Below are 16900 nucleotides of genomic sequence, written 5' to 3' on the forward strand. Positions count from 1 at the left end.
GATGAGTTGGAAACCGTGATGCGCTTAGAAAGTTATGACTTTGTTGCTATCATAGAAACTTAGTGGGATGACTACCATAACTGGAACACCACCATTGAGGGATATTGGCTCTTCAGAACAGATAGGCTAGATAGGAAGGGTGGGGGAGTTGCCCTCTATTTCAAAGAGTGGATAGACTGTGAGGAGCTTCCTCTGAGAAACAATCAGGAATAGGTTGAGAGCCTGTGGGTTAGAATTAGGGATGGGTCTAACAAAGGCCAACTGGTGATAGGAGTATACTACAGGCCACCTGAACAAGGGGAGACTGTTGACAAGGTTTTCTTGCTTCAGATGCAGGAGGCTTCGTGCCCATGGGCTCTTGTTCTGATGGAGGACTTCAACCATCCGGATATCTCTTGGAAAGACCACATGGAGAGCTGCAAGAGGTCTAGGAGGCTCCTGGAATCTGTTGATGATAACTTTCTAGTCCAAGTGTTGGGCAGACCAACCAGAGATGAAGCGTTGCTGGACCTGCTGCTCACAAATGTGGAGGAAATCATTAAAGATGCTAAGGTTGGAGGCAGCCTGGTTTGCAGTGACCATGCCCTGGTTGAGTTTGTGATCTCAAGAGATGTGGGCCTGGCAAAGAGTGTGCAAAGATAGGTGTGGCGAGACCTTGCCCAGGCTGCCAAGTAAAGCCCTTCTTGCTGGAAACCTTCTGGGGAAGATCAGGGATAGAGCCATACAGATCGTCAGAGCAACCACTGAAGCCTGTGTAAATTCCTACTTGTGTAAATGCCTACTACCCACGGGAAGCTGATACACTTTGAGGAGACAAGCAGTTCTCTGGATCCATGACCCATAGAAAACATTTCTCATTATCTGCTTGTTTGTGTCAGCACCAGGGAAACACTCCCATACTAGTCATACAGGAAAGAACAACGAACATCCTTCTGACTGACCAGGGCTTTCCTGTCACTGTTGTGCTAGAATGAGGCCCAAGAGGCACAGCTAAGATCTGAGAAACCAAAATTGGCTGGATCTCCATAGCTCAGGCAGCTGTGGTTGTCATGCTGGTGGAGTTACCAGGAGTGCCAGAATCTGGAAGAGTGGGCAAGCCTGTCATAGCATGGGAAGCTGGAGGGAAATATTTAATTCTCACTAGGATTTTTCGGGGAAGAGGTCCACAACACATTTTTTTCCAGTTCCAGCACATGAATATGTCACCAACTTGTCCCCTACTCAGAGAAAGAAGTAGGAGAGTAAGGAGAAATGTTTCTCCTCAGTGGTATCAGAGTAGCTCAGTGTCAGATCCAGGAAGGTTAGTAGGAAGGATGGAATAATAAAGGACCAGCACAAGACAGATGGGAGTCTCCCTCTACCTGAGGCTATCACTGTGCCACTGCAGTCAGTTCATCCCTTGCACCTCAGTCCTAACATCTGTTGTAGAAAAACCTTTTTTTTTTTTTTTTAGGTTATTTTTTCTTTATGGAGTTATACCTTCAATGGTAGAAATAATTAGATTTTAATTAATTTGCATATGTTGTAGTGAGACCTGTGAGAGAACTAGAAAAAGATGGCAGATCACAATTTATTTTGGTTCAATTACTAGAAATTGCATTAGCTAAAAGATATTCCCACCTCCCTTTGAATTTCCTAGACCAATATGTTTCCAAAGTATACTATTATTGCAATTTCATTAAAAGCCATTCATAGCAATTTGCATTGAGAATGTTTGTTGAGAATGAGTGTGGTAAGCACTCATCCTTTGTAACCCAGTTCCTCCTGTGTTTTGAAGTTCTCCCCTTGGTGGCAGCTCTTGACATCCTGGGATAGGAAAAGGGAGGATTTTTAAAAAATAAAAATGTGATATTTTTCACAGATGTACCCTTTTACCCGTCATTTGGATGTTCTGATTTTATTTTATTTTTAATTCCTTGAGAACAGCCCTGTGGAGAAGAACTTGGGGGTCCTGGTGGACAAGAAACTGGACATGAGCCAGCAGTGTGCGCTTGCAGCTCAGAAGGCTGTCAGAACTGCGTTCTGGGATGCATTAAAAAAGGGGTGGCCAGCAGGGACAGGGAGGTGATTGTCCCCCTCTACTCAGCTCTTGTGAAGCCCCATCTGGAGTACTGCAACCAGGTCTGGGGCCTCCAGCACAAGAAAGATACAGAGCTTTTGGAACAGGTCTAGAAGAGGGCCACTAAGATGATCAGAGGACTGGAGGACCTCCCCTATGAGGAAAGGTTGAGGGAACTGAGCTTGTTTAGCTTGGAGAAGAGAAGGCTCTGTGGAGACCTTATTATGGCCTTCCAATTCTTGAAGGGAGTGTATAAACAGAAATAGGTATGACTTTTTACATGGATTGATACAGATGGGACAAGGGGAAATTGGTTTTAAACTAAGGAGATTTAGGATAGATATTAGGAGGAAGTCTTTCACTGAGAGGGTGGTGACGCACTGGAACAGGTTACCCAGAGAAGTTGTGGATGCCCCATCCCAGGAGACATTCAAGACAAGGCTGGATGGGGGCTCTGGGCAGCCTGGTCTAGTGGTTGATGATCCTGGCTGGGGGGTTGAAATTAGATGATCATTGTGGTCCTTTTCAACACAGGCCATTCTATATTCTATGAAAATTATATATGAACAGGGCAGTTTCAATTCAGCATGATTCTATGATTTCCTCTGGTTGTATTAACAGTATTAATCCTCTTGTTGACTGATTCATTACATGAGTCAAGAACTAACATAATTCACAGTTCAATGGCATAGACACTGAATTATGAAATATATTCATCCGTTATCATAAGCTTACCTACTTAAGAACTTTTCAGATTATTTACTCTCCATATGAAAAAGGGAGTACAGTTAGTAAGATGGGACTTGGTGTCTCTGTTTTTTCAAGACTCTTCATTAATTATTTTTTTAAAATTATTATTCTCTCTTCAGAAGAAGTGAAAAGTGGAAAATTCTGAAGTTTCCTGAATTGTATTTTGTACGAAGGAATCTCATTATCTGAGTATCAAAACTTTCTTCTAAAAGTTTGTACTGCAGTCTGCTAACCAGTGCTGAAGGTAAAATATAAAAGATAAATGAAGGTAGAATATATAAGATAAATGAAGCAATACTTCTTAATGGTATCAGTGAGAAAGGAAGAAATATGTTCACCTGTGCTCCATATCAATGCAATAAATCACTTAGGTTTTATCTTCCACCATTTTATACAGTAACATTTAAGAATTGTATCTCACACAGATTTAGAAGGCAGGATTCTTTGAGCTGCTTGCTTTCATTCCATCTAGCTCCCTAAACTGAAACAGATTCTGCTGTTAGGAAGAACTGCTGAAAAAATACTAGTCTTTGAGAATAAAACCTACTTTAGATACAAAATTTATTTTGTTATGTATCACTTGACCTTCTTCCAGATTTTGGCCATGTTGGTCTCATTACCTGTGCTCATCATTGACAAAGACATCGTATTTAAGTTTGTGTCAAGTACAAATCCTTTCTCATCCTCAGAAAACTGACAAGAACTAAGGTGTGTTGTGTGAAACAGCAATTCTAACAATGCATTGTTACTTTCATCAGTGAAAATATACTCTTGAATTTCTTATTCATTTTCTCCCTGATCTTTCTAGTATCAGATGTTTCCTTATTTTCATTCAGATCTTTTATTCTTATGGAGAATTTCAAAATATTTTCCACAGCCTTTTCCTAGAAAAACTAATGAGTTATGGACTAGGTAAGTGGTCTTTTAAGATCTGTGGGGAAATAGCTCACAGGCCGCACTCAGAGAGTAATGATATAAATAGCCCTTTCTCAAGCTAGCAGACTTTTACATGTGGAGTCCCCCAGCAAAAAATTTTAGATCCCATCTTATTCAATATGTTCATAAATGATTTCAGCAATGGAATTAAATGTTGAAATTTGCTGATGACACCAAATTAAGTAGGGAAGTGGATAGATACCTCTGAAGAAAGAGACACTCTACAGAAAGAATTCAGTAGGCTAGAAGAGCAGACTAACAAGAACTAAGTGAAGTTCAGTTAAGACAAATGCAAGATTCTGCACCTGAGACATCGTAATACAAGAGTTCAGAACAGACTGGTTAGAGAGCAGCTTTGCAAAAAGGGACCTGGTAGATAAACTCAAAATGAATGAACAGTATGCTGCTGCAGCAAAGAAAGTCAATGGGATCCTGAGCTGCATCAGCTGAGGCATCAACAGCAGAGATAAGTGATTAATTCCATCACTGCTTGCCAGGCTACACATGAAGTATTTTTTTCTCATGATGACCCCTGCTATTCAAAAAGGTGTGGACAGGCTAAAAATGGTCTGAAGAGGAGCCACTGAGAAGATCAAAGGACTAGGACTCTGCTGCATAAGGAAGGCTGAAGGAACTGAGTTTGTTCCATCTAGAGAAAGATTAGGGGAGACCCCATCACTATGTTCCAGTACTTATAGACTTGCTACAAAGTAGAAAGACTCCTTTTATACAAAGAACAACATGGAAAAGAAAGGAAGTGATGGGTACAAGTTGCAGTGAGGGATAAGCTGATTGGACATAAGAGAAATTTTTATTGTGAGGAAAATCTCCCCAAGTATGTAGTGAATCCACCAATACCTGAGACCTCCAAGGTTTGCATAGATAAGTTAGACAGAGTTGGATCAGATAATCTCAGAGGTCCCTTTCTACCTTTTTTTTATGACTCTATGGAAAATACTTCTTCTCTCCTTTCAGACATGGATCATAAAAAAGAACAAAAGTCACTTGGATTATTCAATGTCCATAAAATTGCTAAAATGGAGAAAGAAATGAATGTCAGTCTGGGATATTTTACATGACCTCCTGCATGGCAGGGCAGATTCACAATTGGTGTAAGATGGTTTTGCTCTACTGAACTTAATGAAACACAGATATTCTACTATCTGAATTCTTATCCCAAACAGCCAGAAGAGAAGGAAGAGAATTTAAGACATGAAAGAAATACAGAAAAAAACCATGTTTTACTCTAACGCTTTCTTATCCTTTCTGTCACTTTTTCTCTTTGTCAAGAAAGAATTATAAAGTGAAAAGTTGCAACAATTGCAACTGGGTAAAAAACAGTGAAACTTGTGTCATGATTTGTTTCTCTTTGCTTCCCTGGGTACTGACAATTTTCTGTTGGATACACCGATAGCAATAACTACCACACAGATTTTTCAATTCATACACTTTGTTGGGATTTTGTTTGGTTTGACAATGACACTTTTGACAGTAACTTTTTCTTTCATCTTTTGAGAGTGTGATTCATTACTCCATTGCCTTCATGAGAAGGACAGCATAGGAGACTATATCTCCTATCATCCATTGAAGACAGAAACCTGGCTAATGAGATATGCACAGGTCAGATATATATATGAGGCCTGCTCCAAAAGTAATGCCTCCTATTTTATTACATTAGCTCAAAATATCAGACACAGATATTGGTGGTATGCTAGTGGACGTTGAACTTTCCTACTAACATACTATAATTTGTTGCTGTGCCACAGATGGCAGCAGAGGGTCTGTCTGACAAAATGATGTCTGACATGGAAGTGCATATGAAACAGAGCTGTGTCAATTAATTTCTCTATGTGTAAAAAAATAATACCCATTGACATTTAGCTACACTTCCTGAACATTTATGGAGACCAAACAGTATTTTTTAGTACAGCGAGGTGGTGGGTGGTACTTCAGCAGTGGTGACAGAGATGTGACACAAACACGTTTGGAACACAAATCATGTTCCAGACGGCCATACACAGGTGTTGCAGACTTTTATGAGCACAGCATGCAGGCTCTTGTTCAAGGCTAGCAAAAATGCATAGCTATGCTGAAAAAGAGTGTTTTATAGCTGAGTATTTGCTCTGTCAAATAGTGTTATGGTACTCTTTGTTTGTACTCTATCTGTTGAAGTTTCCATGGAAACAAATAGAAGCAATAGTTTTAGAGTTTACATATATGTTTATTTTGGAAATTTTGTGATTTTGTTTTTTAATTAATCTAAAGTAAACGCCTATTAAGATTTTTATAAAAATCATCTTACTGCTCTAAGTGATTGGAATAGCTACCTTGCTGTGAATTCAATGTCTTCTTCATATCTAAGTTATTTTAGTATGATTTGAAAAGTCATTTGAGTATATATTATAGTAAGAGATGTTGCATACATATTCATAGATTATAATACAATAGTTTACGTACAGTACAATAGATTAATATTGAAGCTACCTGTTTCTTAGGAGCAACATTGGAAGCATGAATTACTGAAGAGAGTAGAACTGCAAGCAATTCTTTTTGTGTATTTCTGCAGTGTTCAGATAAATATTGGTTGTATATCTGTGTTCCTGATAAATCTGACAAAACATCCCTCTTTCTGACAACATTTTATCTTTAAACAATGACTACAAAGTGTTCCCAAAGATGATGATCTATTTACTATTACAAGAGCATTTATGCCAAATGAATGATTCTTTTACTTTGCTTGCGTGGTGTGTAAGAAAGGCTTTCTTTCTTTACTTGTAACTTGAATAATTTTATTTACATTTCTGGTTATTTCTCCTTTTGACAAAATGTTTTCCAGTTACATTTTGTAATTTCAGTGGAAATTAAATTCTACAAGATGTGATGCATGCTCCTAGGTAATATAATAAAATAAATTTACATTATTTTGTCAAGTCTTCATTTACATTTTTCTTTTTTCTTTTAAATAATTTTTTCTTTTAAATAATTTTTTTAAAAAATACTCTCAGAATAATAATTTTGATTATACTAGCAGGACCATAGAACACCTCCACAGAGAAAAAAAAATATCTGTGCTTCATCTACCACTAGATTTGCTAATGGTTTACACCAGTGTCTTAAACTTACAGTATGGAAAAGTTAATAGGCTTTAGTCAAATACCTCAAATTATCTTCAACTTAAACTCATTTTATAAGATATACATCACAAGATTTTACAGCTGATCACTATAGTGATGGCCTCTGTGAGAAGAGACCAGGGATTGCCTTTATACTGGGCACAGCTCCTTCCAGCTAGCTCTATAAAGTACCCACCTCTGGTCAAAGAGCAGTAAAGTATAAGGAGCACAGGTGAACCTCATGAGGTTCAGCAAATCCAAGTTGAAGGTCTTGCACCTGGGTCAAGGCAATCCGTTACCAACGCAAACTGGGGGATGAAAGGATTAAGTGCAGCCCTGCTGAAAGAGACCTGGGGGTACTGATAGATGGGAAGCTAAACATGAGCCAGTAATGTATCTATCTATCCTCACAGCCTAGAAAGCCAATGGTATCCTGGGCTGTATCAACAGATACACAGTCAGCAGGTTGAGGGAGGTGATCCTGCATCTGTACTCTACACTGGTGAGACCTTACCTGAAGTATTGTGTCCAGATGTGGGGTCCTCAGTGTAGGAGAGACATGCGCATCTTGGAGCATTTCCAGAGGAAAGCCACAGAAATGATCTGTGGAATGGAACACCTCTCCTACGAGGATAGGCTGAGAGAGCTGGGAGCCTGGAGCTGTTCAGCCTGGAAAAGAGAAGGCTGTAAGTGACCTGATAACAGCCTTTCAATATCTAAAGACAAGCTACCGGAAAGAAGAGAACAGACTTTTTACCAGGCTCTGGGGTGATAGAACAAGGGGAAAAAACTTCAAGCTCGAAGAGTGTAGATTTAAGTAAGATATAAAAGAAAGAAACATTTACAGTGAGGGTGGTGAGGTACTGGTTACCTAGTATTGGATTGGATGGCTCTCAAGGATCCCTTCTAGTTCTAAGGATTCTATGATTCTGTCTATAAGAAAAGATGAAAACTGCTGCACAGTAGATCAGATGGAACAGAAAGGAATGAGAAAATGTGAGGGAAACAGCCCTGCAGATACTGAGGTCATTGAGAAACCAGAGAGTGAGGTGCTCCAGGAGTCCATAGAGAGGCCCATGGTGGGACAGCTGTGTGAAAAGCCATGTATATAGTCACATCATCCTCTGTACTCCTTATAGATGACAGGGACTTTTTTTTTTTTTTTTTTTTTTTTCCCTGTTGGAAAAAATAGTTAATGAAAATTCTGTTGAATTAATATACCATTACTTGTAAAAAGGGTATTCCAAATTTTTATGTTGTGCTGTTAAATTGTTAATTTGTTAAATACAAACACTGATGTGTGGATGAATTCATGTTTCAACTGCCAATAGCTTGAGAGATATTTAAGGTAATTCTTACTATCACCCCTGGAATTGCCAAGACAGAAGCTTCCTTTCTTTGTATAAATTACTAGAGATCTGTTTCTGTTGGCACTATTCCAAGTAACAGCTTAGTTCTTCTATATTCCACATAAATTTCTGCCTGCAAATTAGTTCTATAGAATTTTAGGACAGGTCTTGCAGTCAGAATTGACTAGAATTAGGGAAGATCAGACATAAACACAAAGCAATTGCGTATACCTATACATATGGTTGTTTAGAAGGAGTTGTCAACATCCACATCACTGTGCCATTTTAATTTGGACACTATTAGTAATTTTTCCTTTCTATCATTTGTTACAAATCATCCTAGCATAATAGGGTATATTAACTATAACTTGTATGGATAATTCATATAAAACAATTAAAAAGAATGAAATGACTCAGAGATGCCTGCATGACCAAATAATAACACATCTTCTAGTACTGCCATCGATTTTGTACTATATACTCACAGATATACCTTATTCTCAGGTCACTGATGGAAAAGTAATGATGAATTCCATTTGCCTGCAACATTTGGAGCTGGGTTATGTGGTACAGATTTCAGTCATAGTATGAATGACAAAACAAAATTTAAATAAAAAACAGTCACTGGAATCTTGCTTGTTGCTAGTTAGTCTTCCAAAAGATGAGCTGTGTTTTACTGTATTGAATTGCCTTGAACTTCAGCACTATTTTCAATTTGGTGAGATTTGTAATATGCAGCCCTTTAGAACGTGCTTTCTGTGGATGACCACTGCTAGAGCCCATCCCGTCATGAGTAACAATTAATGCAGATGTCAATAGTCTTGTAGCCTGCTACAAGTGATTTGTTTGTTTATCCTCTTTACATGTGCAAGGAAGCAGTGTTAATCACAGAGCACTGAGCTGTGGAGCCTTGAGGACTAAGTCCACTAATTCATTAAGGAAGGTGAATTGCAAGGATTGAAAGGATTCCAGAACTTAAACCACTGTGGGTGAAATTATTACCAAACCAATGCCAGAAGAAGCGTCATGTTATTTTTTACCTTGATTTTGCAACAGTCTTCCTTGATTTTTTTCCCCCTTTATTATTAAACAAAAAATCACAATAAATATTGAGGTTTTTCCCCTTTGAGATTTTTAGAGATTTATATTATTTTAAGGTTCAGGTTAATGTAAATCTAATGTTAAATATATTGAATTATTCAAGAAATTTAAATTACCCTAGGTAATGGTATTTATGTGAATTAAGATGCAACTTTTCAAATTGTTTGCTGACCCATCATGTGATCCTATCACATACAGCTGCAGATAGTGACAGAATTCTGTGCAGATATTTTGTAGTTGTAGTATATTTTGTCCTTAGTTTTTGAGGATAAAATATTGACATTACATGAGAAGGTGCAAGACAGTTTTGTACATAGATTGTTCAAAGTACTGCCTCCTATTTATTTCCATAGAAACTACAAAAGATACAAAAATCATAATAACACTGTTTGACAGTGCAAATTCTCATCTACAAAGCACCATTTTTCAACATACATATCGCCATTAGCTATGCATTTTCACCAAAAATGCTCATAAAAAATTGCATGGCCCTTTGGAACACAGCTTATCTTTCACAATACTGTCACTACTGCTGAAAAGCACCATCCACTGCATCACAGAGCTCATATACACTGCTTGGTCATCAGCATTCAGCAAGCATCTATCAATGTCAATGGGTGCAATGGGTGCAATATCATTTTCACAGTTTTGTTCCATATGCGCTTGCATGGCAGACACCACTTTGCCAGACTAGCCTCTGCTGCTACCTGCTGAACAGCAACAAAATGGGTTTATCCTCTACTGCCGTACCACAAACATGGATCTGTGATGTAGTGAGCCAAAATAATGAAACAGGAGGCACTCCTTCCTCAGTAGATCTCATATTTACAGAAGCTTGGATCGTTTTTGCAGACATGATAAAAAGAAAATCATTGACATTGACTAGGTTTCTTTCTTTCAGGCCCAATGTCTGCAATTGCATGTAACATTGCTAAGTTGATAAAATAAGATTTACTTGGCAGAAACATTTTCCTTTAAAGAATAAATTCATTTAAAGTACAACCAGATGCTATAGGAAAAAAAAAAAAAAGAAAAAAAAGGAAAAAATATGATATGCTACCTATTCTTTTAATGACATTTTTAACAAAGGAAACATTTTGTTGAAGCATCTATAAACTTCAGATGTTATTAATGTTTTAAATATTGTTAAGACAGTTAATTTCCTGAAACTTGTAACACCTGAAACTATCAATTATTCTGCTCTTAAGGGATCTAACAGCCAGTAGAGTCAATGGAAAGTTTCAAGGCAATGTCTTCAGCTGCTCATAAACTTCATTAAACTAAGCCAGTAGCTAATGCACTAACTTGTGATAGTGACAGATTTCAGTCCTGGGTAAATATTTTAGAGGATTCTGTTCTGGTAGTTTCACCTTTTGTCAGCTACTGTGGTTTCACACAGAGTGTTTGAACTGTCACAGAGGCACACAAGTGATTGCCATCCCCGGTATTTGTAGACAAACAAAGGAGTATTTAAAAAATCTGTCTCCTTTTGAAGTATATTTTAATGGATCATAGCACATGAGTAAAGTGGATTATCTGAGAACATAAAACTGATAATCCTTCTGAAATTCCACCATTGTAAAATGGAGTTCCATCTTGCCAACAATGTTATTATAAGCACAGCTATACTTCTTTCAGTGGTGGAGTGTTTTGTGACATTCCTGCCATGGCTTTGTTTTGTGCTTTCTATTACTAACATTCTCTTCCAGGTCTCTTCCTGTCTTTGGAAAAATTATTGCAAATGCCAATAGAAATGCACTTGAGATTAAGCGATCCACATCTCTGATTCCTGATGTGGACAGGAAACCAGTGCTAGTCACAAAAGGATTAAGCTCCACAGTTCTACACACAAGAAACACCATCGCTTTAACAATAGTGAGTTGGAGCTGCTGACAGGTTTGTGTCATTGAGAAACTAGGAGGGCTTAATTGTCATACAGCTAATCCCTTAAAGAGAAGTTGTTTGATTTCATTAGCAGAGTATAGTTTTGTATACTTCACAGTAGCACAGTAGCTGCATAGCATGCTTTAGTTACTCACTAGCTCTACAAAGTAGTTTGCACAAACATATCCCCTTACAATAAAAGGCAGTGCCAGCAGAAAGAGAATGAAAAATGGATTCAGGTGAAGAGGTCTAATCAGGAATGTACTGTCAATTTCTTTCAGTTACTTTCCTTCAAAGGAATTTAAGTGTTTCAAGTTAGCTCACTCTCTCGTATTCATTGCCCTTTTCAGAGCTGCTGGAAAAGTGAATTGACAGTTATGTCATGATACATACTGTATACTTGGAGGACAGTTTGCAGATGGTGATATGAACTGCAAAGAAAAAGACATTGGAGGAAAGGAGGGCAAATACTCTCAACACACATGCTGCCCTGCAAATACACAATTGTTTGTCTGCAGTTATGTGTCTGTGTGTATAACTGAAGAAGCATTTCTTTTTAATGTAAAAGTAGTTTACATATGGATTTCCGTGTAGAGTTAAAAACTTCATCAATTTTAATTATTCTACTGATTACTTTACACTTGGAAATGCTAGTTGTTTTTTCAATATCTTTTGAAACACTCCCTTCTGATTTCCTGCTTTGAAAAGGAATTAGAGAAAATTAGATAAATGTATTAACATTTCTAAAAATGCAAAGCAACAAAAAATATTTTGCTTGACAATATATTTTCAGATTATTTATGTTTGCTGAATAAAAATAAAAAATATATTTCATTTCAGAATTAGTTGATTTATCTCTTTTTTTTTTTTTTTTTTTTTTTTACTTGTTTGTTAGTTCTTTGATTTGTACTTCTGAACAGTATTGGCTCGAAGATGTGTTAAGCTACTGAAAGCTGAGACAAGCATAAAATTCTGCTAGCCAAATTACATTTTTAGTGTCAACAGCCTTATAAAAATGAAAGTATAAATACTTAAATATTTTTTCTAAAAAACATTTGAAATAGCATATTCTTTCCCCATAATTCCCATTCTCTACTCCTCTGTTTGCCCTTGTTTCATTGTCTGCTGCTTGTCTTCTCTGTAAATTTGTGTGGTACCTATGAAAACAATGAAGCTGGTTGATGAAGAAAAGATGAAGATGAAGAAAAGGGAATAGTTTAAAAGCAATAAAATGGTATGAGAAAAAAAGAAACTGAAATGAAAAAAAAAAAATGTTTTGCAATGTAGTGCTACTTGGGGAATAATTCCAAGAGCATTAATCAGTCACAGTACAATAGGGGCTTAGCTTATTGCTGGCTTTAAAAGAGCCTTTAGGGTCTTGCATACACAGTAAATGGGGCCAGTCATTCTCTTAGGAAAATCCAGAGGACTTTTGACATTGACAGCAGGAGGATCAGGTCCAAAGTCTGTATATAGGTGAAAGCTAAACTATCCTTTTCAGTGTCAGATTTGACTTAATTATTCTAATGTAAGTCACAATGCAGAAATTGCAGTATTTTTATGTATGTGAATTACCTGAAGCTTGGCAGATACTAAGAGGGGGGAAAAAAATAAAAGGTTTTTATTAAGTGGAAAGGTGGAAAAATATACATCTCCAAATGTAAGTTAATCTCAGAAAATTGTCTTTTTGAGGCTAAACAAGCAACTTATCAATGGTAAAAAAAATATATCACTTACTCAGACATATGAATCAATGTATCAGAGAGATTAGTTCTTCATAGTTTGTTATATCTATATTAAAAAGGAAAACGAAACAGCAAAATGAAGACAAATTTTAAAAATGTGTCAGATGATAATAGTCTAACGATGTGAGCACCACTCAAATTCCTGCACCTGTTTGGAAATTGTTGATTACACGATAAACCTATGCAGATAATTTTTAAATGCCTTACCACAGCTTAGCATGCTGTTGACTGAGAAGTTTAGCTAAGACAGCAGATACTGTGCTGGGGTTGCTGAGACCATCCCACACACTTCCTTCTTCTCCCAAAACACATAAGTACATGCAGGTAGTTTGGCTTTTCTCTTAGCAATATGCTGCTCTTTATCAACACTTTCAGAGTGCCATACATCAGCTTTTAAAAAATATATCACAGAACTTATGTTCTGATGTTCTGAAAGGACAATGGAACGGTTAAGGAACGGTTGGCTTTTATGTTGAGGGACATGGTTTAGTGATTACTATTGGTGTTAGGTGGGTGATTGGACTGGATGATCTTGAAGGTCTTTTCCAACCTTGGTGATTCTGTGATTTTGTGACAGACATGTAAAACATCCCTAGCCTTTCTGATTTTCATTTGCTTGGAGCTTGAAAAGTCCCTGGAGTAACTGAGGAAATACATAATACTTAGTTATGGCAGCCTGCTGAGGTCAGGTCCAGTATTCACTTGCCCTATTGCCAGTCTCTGATAAGCTTGCGATACCTGAGTTGTGATAATGATATTGAATTGCAACATTATGTCTGTTTTTCTTCTCATCTGAGCGAGAAAGATCCTTCCATCATTTTGGTCCTCAGCACTGAAGGAGATTCTTGAGAAAAACTGATTACTTATCATAGAATTCTAATTTGTGTTACTGAGTTGCTTTTTACCTAAGTGACCTATTTTAAACAGATGTATTTTGCATACGATATTAATTATTTAAGGCGTGTCCATTGATTAATTTATTGTTATTTTTAAGTGGAACAATCAATTTTAAAATTCTATCATGCATTCCAGACATGGGGATAACCTCTTGAGATAAGCAATTACATCTCATTTTCATTTTTATCCTAGGGTAATTTCTCTTAATGAGAAACATATCATCTCAGCCATACAGACCTAAGGGTTTATGTCTTATTTTCTTTCCACAGGTGACCTATTAAACTTTGAACTGCACAGTTACAGAAATTGAGATGACCTATAGTGTTCAGCTCTAAACTCATAAATCATGTTAGCAGAGTCTTCTGGTCAATAAGCTCATGTGAGCTTGTTTTCATTTCAAATCCACGCGTACTTACACTGTGTGTTCCACAAAAGTTCTTTGTCTTTTTTTGGTGACTTTCATCTTTAACCAGGGATAAAAATAAGAAAAAATATACAGCTTATGTATTACATGCTGTAGAATGTGCCCCACAGATAATGAACAAAAATCTTAATCAAATAGTGGTAGATATCATTTCTACTGGTACCAAGGAATGAGAAACAATAATGAAAAAATTGTATAGGACTACAGTGGTGGTATAAGATAGCCATTGTGACTTCAATTCAAGTTCTGAAATTTTGTATAGCCTAAACAAAGATAAAGGATCCTAATATATGGAAATCACCTTTAAAAACCTTGTCTTTGCAGTAGGAATGTAATTAACATTTACAAGTCTAGTTACTAATGACTGAGATCAGTGATACAGCTCACAGAAAATAGTTAGAATAAAGCCACACTCAATTATTTGTCACACTTTCTGAAAGAACAGACTTCTTTTGGCTGAAGTGTATATAAAGGATGGAAGATTCATCTACATTGTATTTCTGACAGAGGAGGAACACAAATCTTATACACTTCTTGTAATGTATTATTTATGACATTTACAAATGGTCAGTGTTTTCTAGAATTTAAAAATATGTAATTCTTATCTACTATAAATACTTCAGCAGTGGATATGCTATTGAAAGTAGGGTTCCATATTAGAATAGTAGGGATTCCAACAGATGATTTTGATATTAAGTACTGAAGGTAATATTTTATGAGTTGAACAGATTTAAGAAAATTATGCTTTTTAATTTGGGCTGGGATTATATTTTATGAAATACATGAACTCTCAGTGATTCCTTACATGACAGAATACTTAACACTGTGTTCTGAACACAAATAGTTATACTCTACATCTGTTTTGGCTATGACATAAAAACAACAGCAGCCCTTAGACTGAAGTGAAATTGAGGGGTCCTTAAAATCTAAGAGGTTTTCACTCTTACAGCTGCTTTCTGATTGCTTTCTGATAGAAGATTGTGTATTAAATTGATGATATATCTAAGCTTTTGCTTGCTATGATTCAAACAATAAATGACATTGTAAAAAATAATTAATTCCAAGGGTATCACACGATTCTCCTTCAAATGTCCACTTCTTCCCCCCAAATACATCCAATTTCTTTCTGAATTATATTCATAATCTTACAGATGTATGTTGGTTAAAACAATTTCCTCTTCTTCTTCTTTTTTTTTTTTATTCTTCTCTGCCACGAAAATCAAAAGGTTAAAAATCCATCTTACATTTTCACCACTTTCACAAGCGTTTACATGCCTAAAAAACCAGATGATGACTGTTTTTTTATCAGATTTAAATTCAGGCAGTGTCACCATTTCATGAATGAGCAGGTAACTCAGTAAATATGTATCTTCACTCTCCATGATCTTACATGCTGGGCACAACAGGGATCCTTGTTGCAAAACAGCAAGGACCGAATGATGTTGCAGATGCTCACATCTGATTCAACCACTTTTCATCCACTTAGCAATGTAGCGTCAGTACTCAGACTCAGCAGTTCAACATCCTACAGTCCCTCAGGGAAAAATTCTTATGAAGTTACCAGTGGCTGGTTGGTAAATTATTTGAAATCACCAGGGTCCTATTAATTTAAAATGCCTTCAAAAGAGTGACAAGAGTTCTGGACCTGAACTTTTCTTTTTCCCCATGGAGGCAGCAATCTAATAGAGGTAAATGATTCTTGTGAAGAATCAAAGTAAAAGGAGTTGTCAAATGCCCTTACAAAATGCTGTTTTTAAGACTGTTTTCAGATTGTGGTCATCATTCTATGGCAAAAAGGCCTGCTGTGGCAATTATCATTTAAAGTATCTGAGGGGCTGCCTGTTGGTCTCCTCGTGCCAGAAGTATTTTTCATTTATCAAGGACATACTAAGGACTCGATTTACAAGGTGGAAAAAAAGCCTTTTTTAGAATAGTACCTTTTTTTTTTTTTTTTTTTGCTGCTATTAAATAGAAGGCCCATTAATATTTTTTTGGTTTTTTTTGAGCTATGAGACTGTTCAACCCATGATGTAATACAAAGAATCCTTAAACTGAAAATAAATGAACAAACAAACAAATAAATATTAAGTAAGAAATGAAATTCTATTTACACTATTTCCTCTTACTCTGCACACTGTAGATGATTTAGCTTCATAATAACAAATTGTTTTCTTCTAGTGAAGAGAAAAAACAAAACAAAACTGTTGAAGAATACGTAGAAATAATCTAGTTTCAATAATTATTTTGTATGAACCTCTAACAAAATTCTGAAAACACTTGTTTAACAATGTCACTTGAACTGCAGATTGAGAGTAGTTCTGCTCTAGGCTGAGGCTACAACACATTCTTTTTACATCCAATACAATCATATGTATCTGTGAATGTTAATTGAATATGACTTCAAATAAAAAATTACCTCTGAAATTTGGGCTGCAGTTTGTTCTCCTTTGGAGAGTTATGAATCATTCTATTAAAGTAAAACTATTTGAAATCTGGTCCCAAGTTCTAAAAGGATTTTCTTTTCTATTTAGTAAGTTTTCAATGATGGCAGTGAAAATATTTCATTTATATTCAGATTCTTGACTTAAGTTCATCCACTGGTCTCAGATTTATACACTCAATGACTTTCCTTGCCTTGCCAT

Source organism: Phasianus colchicus, chromosome 1 (genome assembly GCF_987193195.1).
Source record: "Phasianus colchicus chromosome 1, bPhaCol1.hap1.1, whole genome shotgun sequence".
Taxonomy (NCBI): Eukaryota; Metazoa; Chordata; class Aves; order Galliformes; family Phasianidae; genus Phasianus; species Phasianus colchicus.